This window comes from Capsicum annuum, chromosome 4 (assembly GCF_002878395.1).
Source record: "Capsicum annuum cultivar UCD-10X-F1 chromosome 4, UCD10Xv1.1, whole genome shotgun sequence".
In the NCBI taxonomy this organism is placed as follows: domain Eukaryota; kingdom Viridiplantae; phylum Streptophyta; class Magnoliopsida; order Solanales; family Solanaceae; genus Capsicum; species Capsicum annuum.
The window spans coordinates 96,445,087-96,454,568 of NC_061114.1; positions in this window are offsets into that span (position 1 = coordinate 96,445,087).

Here is a 9,482-nt window from a genome sequence, read left to right on the forward strand (position 1 = left end):
CGCATTGAGCCAAAAAGCAGTAAGCATGGGTAGTTTGTCATTCTTGAGGCTGTCCAGGCAGCCTTTAGCTAGAGAGTTTAAAACTCTAGAATCTTAGAACAAGCAGTTTGGGGGTTCAGAAAATATTTTGTGTTGGCTAGTATTGTGGTGAAGTCAATATTTCTTGATTAAATTAAGGACAAGCAATTAAGGATGAGACGTTGAATGCACTTTAGAATAAAATGGTGCATAGGGAGGTAGAGGATGCCACTTGTGATGCATGTGGAGTGTTGTGGTTTAAGGGAAGGCTATGTATTCCTTGAGTTGGTGATTTGATTCATGATGTACTTTTAGAAGCCCATAGTTTCCATTATTCTATTTATTTGGGTACAACCAAAATGTACCATGACTTGAGATAGGTTTATTGGTGGCATGGAATGAAGAGGCACATAGTGTATTATATGTTCAAGTATCATAATCATCAGTAGGTAAATGTCACGACCTAAATCGAGGCCCTGTCCATGACAGGAACCCCAGCCTACCAAGGAATGAGTGACCCCTTTTTGCCTTTCTTCATGAGCATAAAGAAATGAGAAACATGTGGATGACAACTGTAATATAAGGAGTTTGATAAACCATAAGATGATATTTGAAAATCAAAGCCAAATCTGGAAAACAACAACCCAATACTGTCTACAAAGCCTCTATCCTTAAACATCCACTAAGTTAGGACATGACCTTGACTATGACAAAAGAAAGGATATGATAAAGTTACTGGAAAGTAACAAGGCCTTTCAAATAATGGATGGATCACCACTTCTCACCAGTTATCCAATAGGATAGAAAACTATTTAATGCTACATGTTGTCACATGAAAAGGCCTCCGAACCTACATTATGAAATAATTTAGCATACGAGGATGATCAGTATAGTGAGTACAGTCATATAACCCAAGGAAAGGGATAAAATATATATGTACCAAAATCAGTCAAAAAACACATGATCATACTCTATAATAATGATAATAAATTAAGGGAAGGAGAATAAGAAATATAAAGATATGACTATTAAAAATTTAATCTTGACTATATAGCTTGTACCTATAACACCGCGAGACTACCCCCTGGACGTCATATGTTGCTTAGAACCATAAGTGATCCTAAGATAACCCATGATATTGGCATAATTTGTGAGAAACTAAATAAATACATAAAATGAAAATAATACGCGAAAGAGATGTCATTAGCTGAACTGGTTCAATACAATACTATTTAAAAAGATTTACAACACTGATTATGTAGAAGAAAATTGAAACTAAATGCATCAACTATGACTGACTATCTATGAATTCTCTACTAATAATGACTATAGGTAGCCGGGACATGATCCCCAACTATCCCTAATAAATACAATTGAATAAAACATATAATATTGTAACTATAGTTGACTCGAGTCCTCAAATAAAAAAAACTCATCACCTGCAGACTGGAAACTCCAAACTGTCTGACCCTGATTTGTGGACTACAAATGGTACCTACATTATGAAATAATGTAGCCATACATACATATGGTCAGTGCTGCTGGAATATATTGAGTAAGTGGGGGTGAATGTATAAGTAAGATTAAATCAATGTATAATCTTAAAACATGCATGCTAAGTGATAACACTCAACTAACACGTCAATTTAGTGCAAGGCGGTTGTCATCAACATATTTACCCAACTTTGGAGTCAGGTTAAAATCCACAGGGAAAAATGTGAGTGGCGATTAAACTAATTTGAAGTAATAGCTATAATTTGAATTCAAACAGATGGTACAGAAAGCTAAAATAGGGGTTTCAGAGATTAGCAAATAATTGTTGGTCACTTTCGTTTAAGTGTTTGTAATCAAGAGTTTATGGAAAACCAAAATTATGTTCACTATGGGTTTTGGTACTTGACAGATGCTAGTAGTGATTCAAGATTCTCACGGTAGGTAGGAACAACTAATTATCTTTATCGAAGTTATGCCTTAATGTCTCTCGACCTATTTAAGAATTTAATTACCTAATTCTCTCGGACTTAGGGAATTTATATTCGCTGACCAGATTCACCTCAGGTTAATTAACCTTGTTACAACATCAATTATTAAACGGAAGGTTAGTAGCTTCCAAGTCCCTGTCAATAATTCACTTCCTACTATAGTTGATTTCTTATCTCAAGCAAATCAAAGCAGGTGCTATCTACTGTTTCCAACCAATAGACAATAATTAAAACCTCAGAATTGTCAAGGAGTCCTATTACCCTTAGAATTTTTAACACTTAGCAACTTACCAAGACCTAACACATAGATTCCATAATTCAGGTTAAAGAGATTTAGCCAATCATAATGTAATAATTGATACAACAAGTTGAATTCATAATTTGAAAGATGAACTAATAGGAAGATGAATAGCAACGAGTGTTTGTCAGATTAGATCAAAGTAGAAATCCCAAAATATTGATGATAATCTCTTCTAAGTTAATTGTAAACTTATATAAAGAACTAAAGAGCAAACACGTGAAGTTCAAGTCCAGAATATCGAGTACCAGCCGATATGCTCAGCCTCCTGATATGTTCAGCTTCCTTATATAATTAGAAAACCCTAACATGTACTTTAAATACTTTATCCTCATTATGGAAACAAAATCACAGAGTTCAGTAATTTCTCAGATAGGTGGCAATATTTTGTGACACCTTATTAGGAGTATGACGACTTATCACAAATGTCGTCAACTTCTCTTCTTTTTTGACATTCGCTGCCTTAGGCTGACAATGAAGCATAATGGCTTATCAGATCTTTAATGACTTATCATAGATGTCATTGATGATTTACTTCAGCTCTCATGTTCTGCCTTAGGCTAACAGCGATCTTGACGGATTATCAAAACTGTGATGACATATTAGACAATGTCGTCACTTCTTCACCTTAGCTCCCATGTTCTGTCTAAGGATGATGGCGACTCTGATGGCTTATCACAAGGCTGACGGCTTATCACATGTCGTGTCACTTCTTCCAACTGAATCCCATTCTTTGTTTAAGGCTGACAATGAAGTTGATAACCTATCAGAGGGCGGACGACTTATCACAAAATGTCGTCAGCCATACTTCTCTTATATTTTCTTCAGATTTCAACTCTTTCACTTCTATCATTGTTGGTTCTCTTGACTCTTGACTTCAACTGCAAAATCAAAGAAAAAACAATAAAAAATGATAAAATTTCTTAAGACTTTGCAATTATTCTCAGTTAAAAGCCTCAAATGTGTTAGCATCTGCTCACACATCAACACACTCAACTTAAAACAATTCTTGTCCATAAGCAACTAAAACACAACCAAGAGGATACCAAGTACATTCGGTATTCAACCATCCATATTATCTCAAAATATCTTCACCATCTCCAAGGTCAATTAATTTAAAAACAACTATGTATTTTATTGAAAAACAACAATGAGACACACAGGAATGAAGATATGGCATCAATTAAGCAACAACAAACATTTATGTACCAAGATTACACTATCTAAAAAAGTTAACAACTAGCAACGTAACCAGTGTGCCCTCCCTACAAAGTAGTCCCACTTCACTTTTATCAAACATTACATATGTAACCATGGGGACAATCAAAAGACGCTCACTCTTAGAATGAAGTTCCAATTAATGTATGCCAAATACCATAGGCTTGCCCTTTTTTTTATTACCAAGATTTTCAGACAGGTCAGCTAGGATAACTATAGGTCTTCTCTTTGTCTTGTAATGTAGGCTAGGGGCTGGTATGATACTCGATGATATTTAAAGTGACTAAGCCTCCTTGACACTACACTAGCTTATGGGGTCTCACTTTAACCTTTTTCTATTATTCTATTTTCTTGATCACACATATTCAAGTGGGTGCGGTCTTTTTGACAATCATTTCTTTTTTTCCACAACTTTTCTTTTCTTATTCTTTTTCACCACACCCAACTTTTTATTTTTTTCTTTTATTCTACTTTTATTCATACTCATTTTACATCACGCACCCCTATGGTAGCCACCCTCAACTTAGGCTATTTACCTAAGTCAAAGTGCACAATGTCCAAGAAGGACCAGGGCCAAAACAGGTTCATTGTGATACAAATGGGAAGGTGATAGGTATAATAAAAAGAATAGGCATTCAAGATCAAATTAGGATCAAGGTATATTATTTACACATGGAAGGTCATTTAGGCTAAAAGTGGACTAATATCAACAACGACCTATGATCATTTCCTAACCACTATCTTACAACCAAGGCAAGACACTTCGGGCAAGTTCTGGATTTAACACACAATGGGAACTAGGTAGTTCTCACACATACATGGCACAAAAGTACATCACAAGCTACTACCCATTCGGTTCATCTAATTTCTTAACAATGGTTATCATGTCACTAGTACTAATGCCATAACAAGATGTACAGTGGCCACACATAAATGCATATAACATAGTTATAAAATAGACCATTGGAGAGGTGTTCAAAAATCAATAAAAATATGTTAACTGCCTAAGGTAATTGTATTTCTCCTAGTCAACTACAATATTTTACAACAGATCACACTACGCCTAAACATGCCGGCTCTACTAGGAACAAGACTCCGGGGAAAATAGGAACCGCAACAAAAACCCCAAGAGGACATCAACACCCACAAGTAGCCCCACCCTCAACTTAAAATCATGCAACGTTTCCAATGCATCAAACCAAAACAAGAGAGTTAGAAACATACCTGTCGCACCATAGGTGTGAAGATCTGATGTCAATTATATAATACGAATACAAAAAGCAAAATACCTTGGGTTGCCTCCCAAGCAACACCTGATTTAATATTGCGGCACAACCCAACTCAACTTTTTCCTCTACCTTGAGGATATGAATTTCACGTCCAACTTAGAGTCCATCTTCTTGCCTCGATCATAGAGGGTGGTACAAAAATAAAGAAGTTGAGTTATGATTGAGTGTGGTAAATCACTCGGCCTTAAAGTGAGGTGTGTTTTTATGTTGCTTATCAAGTGTAAAATAAAGAATATATAGCATTCTTGTACCTCATCTTCACACTCTTTTACTATTTTAGATGATTCCACAGACAAGATATCATCTAAACATAATGTGGAAAAATATTTCGAGTGAGGACCAACTAATTCTACCTCAAAATTTACACTATCTGCTACACACTCAGTTTTGTTCACCTTCTTAATGTCAGTCTCAAGATCAAGATGACAATCGAATGATTACGATTATTGAATTTTCTCCTAAAATTGGCTAATGTCCTCCTCATATTTTTCTTTGTTTAGCCATTGTAAACATGGTGGGAGTGGTAACTCATTTAGCTTTTCCCACAACTATTCTTGATTCTCTAAAATTCGTTTTGTCAATTTGATCGCTTGAATCGTGACAACACCCATATCTTCAGTATGATCACTTTGACCACAAGTCAAACACCAAGTTATAGTAAGTAGGACAATATCCGCATCATATTGTGAAGGTCCAGTCCATGCACTTCCATTTAAATCTAGACAGCAATCCTCAAAATATGGCCCCCCACAATAATAACAAGAATCATCACAAGAATCTTCATCACTCAAAATACCATCTATCCAGACTGTCATCTCAAGAAAGGTATGATAAAAATAAAAGAAAATAAAAAATAAACTAAATAAATATTTACAAGTTTGAATTCAAGAAAGTAAGCTAAAATTTCAAACCAACTCAATATGCCAAATTGTTCCCCAACAACGGCGCCATTTTTGATAGCGCTTAACTTACACGTCAATTTAGTGCAAAGCGGTCGTCGTCAATATATTTACCCAACTTTGGAGTTGGGGTTGAATCCACAGTGAATAATGTGAGTGGCGATTAAACTAATTTGAACCTATAGCTACAAGTTGAATTCAAACAGATGATACGAAATGATAAAATGGGGGGTTTTGGAGATTAGCAAATAACTGTTGGTCACTTTAGTTTTAGTGTATGTAATCAAGAGTTTATGGAAAACTAGAATTATGTTCACTATGGGTTTTGGTACTTGACAGATGCTAATAGTGATTCAAGATTCTCACGGTAGGTAGGAACAACCAATTGTCTTTATCGAAGTTATGCCTAAATGTCTCTCGACCTACTTAAGCATTTAATTACCTAATCCTCTCAGACTTAGGGAATTTATATTCACTGACCAGACTTTACCTCAGGTTAATTAACCTTGTTACAACATCAATTATTAAACAAAAGGTTGGTAGCTTCCAAGTCACTATAAATAATTCACTTTATACTATAGTTGATTTCTTATCTTAAGCAAATCAAAGCAGTTGCTATCTATCATTTGCAACTAATAGACAATAATTAAAACCTCAGAATTATCAAGGAGTCCTATTACCTTTAGAATCTTGAACATTTAGCAACTTACCAAGACCTAACCAATAGATCCCATAATTTGGGTTAAAGGGATTTAGCTACTCAAATATAATAATCGATACAACAAGTTGAATTCATAATTTGAAAGATAAACTTACAGTAAGATGAATAGCAATGAGTGTTTCGCAGATTAGATCAAAGTAGAAATCCCAAAATATTGATGATAATCTCTTCAAAGTTAATTGTAAATTTGTATCAAAAACTAGAGGGAAAACACGTGAAGTTCAAGTCAAGAATGTCGAGTACCAGCCAGTATGTTCTGTCTCCCAATTGTTCAGCCTCCAGATAAGTTCAGGCTTCTTTTATAATTAGAAAACTCTAACATTTGCTTTAAATACTTCATCCTAATTATGGAAACAAAATCACAGAGTTCAGTAATTTCTCGGACAGGTGACGACATTTGCTGATGCCTTATCAGGAGTCTGACGACTTATCATAGATGTCGTCAGCTCCTCTTCGCTTTTGACATTCACTGCCTTAGCTGAGGATGAAGCATGATGGTTTATCAGTTCTTTGATGACTTATCACAAATGTCGTCGATGATTTACTTCAGCGCTCATGTTCCACCTTAGGCTAACGACGATCTTGATGTTTTATCAAAATTATGATGACATATTAGATAATGTCATCAGTTCTTCACCTCAACTCCCATGTTCTATGTAAGGCTGACGTCGACTCTGACAGCTTATCACAAGGCTGACAGATTATCACATGTCGTCATCACTTCTTTCAATTGAATCCCATTCTCTGTTTAAGGTTGACGATGAAGCTGATAACCTATCAGAGTGTTGACGACTTATCACAAAATGTCGTCAACCATACTTCTCTTCCATTTCCTTTAGATTTCAACTCTTTTACTTCCATCATTGTTGTTTCTCTTGCCTTTTAACTTCCACTGCAAAATCAAAGATAAAACAATCAAAAATGACAAAAGTTTCTTAACAATTTGCAATTATTCTCTGTTAAAAGTCTCAAATGTGTTAGCATCTGCTCACACATCACTAAGTGCAAATAGATTCACCAAGAGACTGAAATAAATTGAAAGTTGAAATGTCATAAAACACGAGTAACAAACATAATATGATAAGTTGGGTGAGTCACTACACTTAGTTTCGAAAACTGTCTTCTCTATGTGATAAGTAAAACTAAAGTTGAATATACTTTCAAATCATGCATGCTAAGTGAATAAGCACTTACCTTGATCATACGTAATCAAAAAGTTGAAATCTCATGGATAATAACTCATGAAAAAAATACTTGAATAAAAATGTGAGTCTTTACACTTAGTGTCTAAAATACTATTTTCTTGTGGGAGGTTCTTATAACCGACATAAACCATGTGAGCCATCAAGGATTCAAACGTATTACCTACACTGAGAAGAGCTGTTCTACCCTTTCCATTAGAATATAACCTTAACATAGTGTGATCACTAAACTTCATAGATATTGACGTAGTTTATGGAGAATAGGATGCCCTAGACCTATACTCCCTTCTCGGTGCTAAATACTACTCCCAAAATATATACTAATATGCTCATACTTATGAAATCCACCTTAAAATAACATATGGATTTATAAACTAAAAACCAACGATGCTTAGTTTTAATAAATCATAATCATGAGGAAACTTTTGGATTTCATGCCTTATCTGAGATCATAAAATCAAAAGTGAACTTTAATCATGTTGTAAAACTTATAACTTGCATTTATAATCTTGAGCTTCTTGTAAATTTAGTAAATTATGCTTAAACTTGCAATCATTCATCATCTCATAGAAACTTCATATAAAAATATCAAACTCAATGCTTACGATCATTTTTAGGGATAAAAACATAAGTAAACATGAAATCATATGCAAAATAATGTTCAATTAATGAGAAAGCAACAAAATCTCAAAGCATTAAGAAAAGTGGGTATAAACTCTAGTAAATCACTTTATTCAAAATTAATTAAAAATCAAACTTTGGGCACAAAGATGGAAGAGTATCCTTTTTCGAACCCCATATACTTGAATTTAGTGATTTTCTAGAAGGAAGATTGAATTGGAGCCTTGGGAGTTGAACTTTGGAAAGAAACCCTAATTTCTATTCTCTTGAGGGTGGAGAGGAGAATGAGCATTGAAAAATTAATATTTGATGAATACATAACGTTATAGGGTTATTTAAGTCCTTGGGGGTAGGGTTTGAAGTGAGGAAATGATAAAAATACCACAAAGGAAACAAAAATAAGTCGCAGGAAATTTTCAGTTGACGACTTGGGTTGATGACTGTCAGTTTGGTGATGTATCATCACACTATCCATTACTTTCAAGATGGATTTTTCCATTTTGAGGTTACGGTTGACGACTTGAGGTGTTGGCTAGTCACCTAGTTGACGGCTCCTTAGTTTGATCGTCATCTTCAGGTAGACAGACACTTCCCAGTAAAATAAGTATAACTTTCTACTCAGATATTGAATTAAGGTTAAATTGGGATGAATTGGAAAGAAGACTCAATGATATTTTATTATATATATAGTATAACACCTAAATTATTATACTTTAGGAGTAATGGTCGTTGAAATTTGACCCAAGTTGAAGCATCCACTAAAACTCAATCTGTAGAAAAGTTCTCAACTCATCTTTGAGTTAGGAGATTTTTATGATATCAATTCATTTCTAAAGATGTTCCCACACTATCGAATTAATAAACACAATGATATTGACATAGAATTATTAGGTTCGGTTCTATACACATAGGATCGACGGTTTAAATTCTAATCCAAAAATGTGGGGTGTTATATTATCTCCTCCTTGTGATCATTCATCCTCCAATGAAGGATGATATTTGGATGAAAATAATGTAATTACTATCTTGAAATTGATTTTCTAAAATTGATCATGCCTTATAACTGGAATCACCTCTTGACAGGGTACCGACTTAGCTGATACATATGGAACATGAACACATACTTAGAAATCATATGGAATAATGTAGATATGACATGTCTGCTCATGAAGGATATAACTGAGCTTAAATGATAAAACTTCAATCATGAAGTTGATTTTTGAGCTAACTTGAT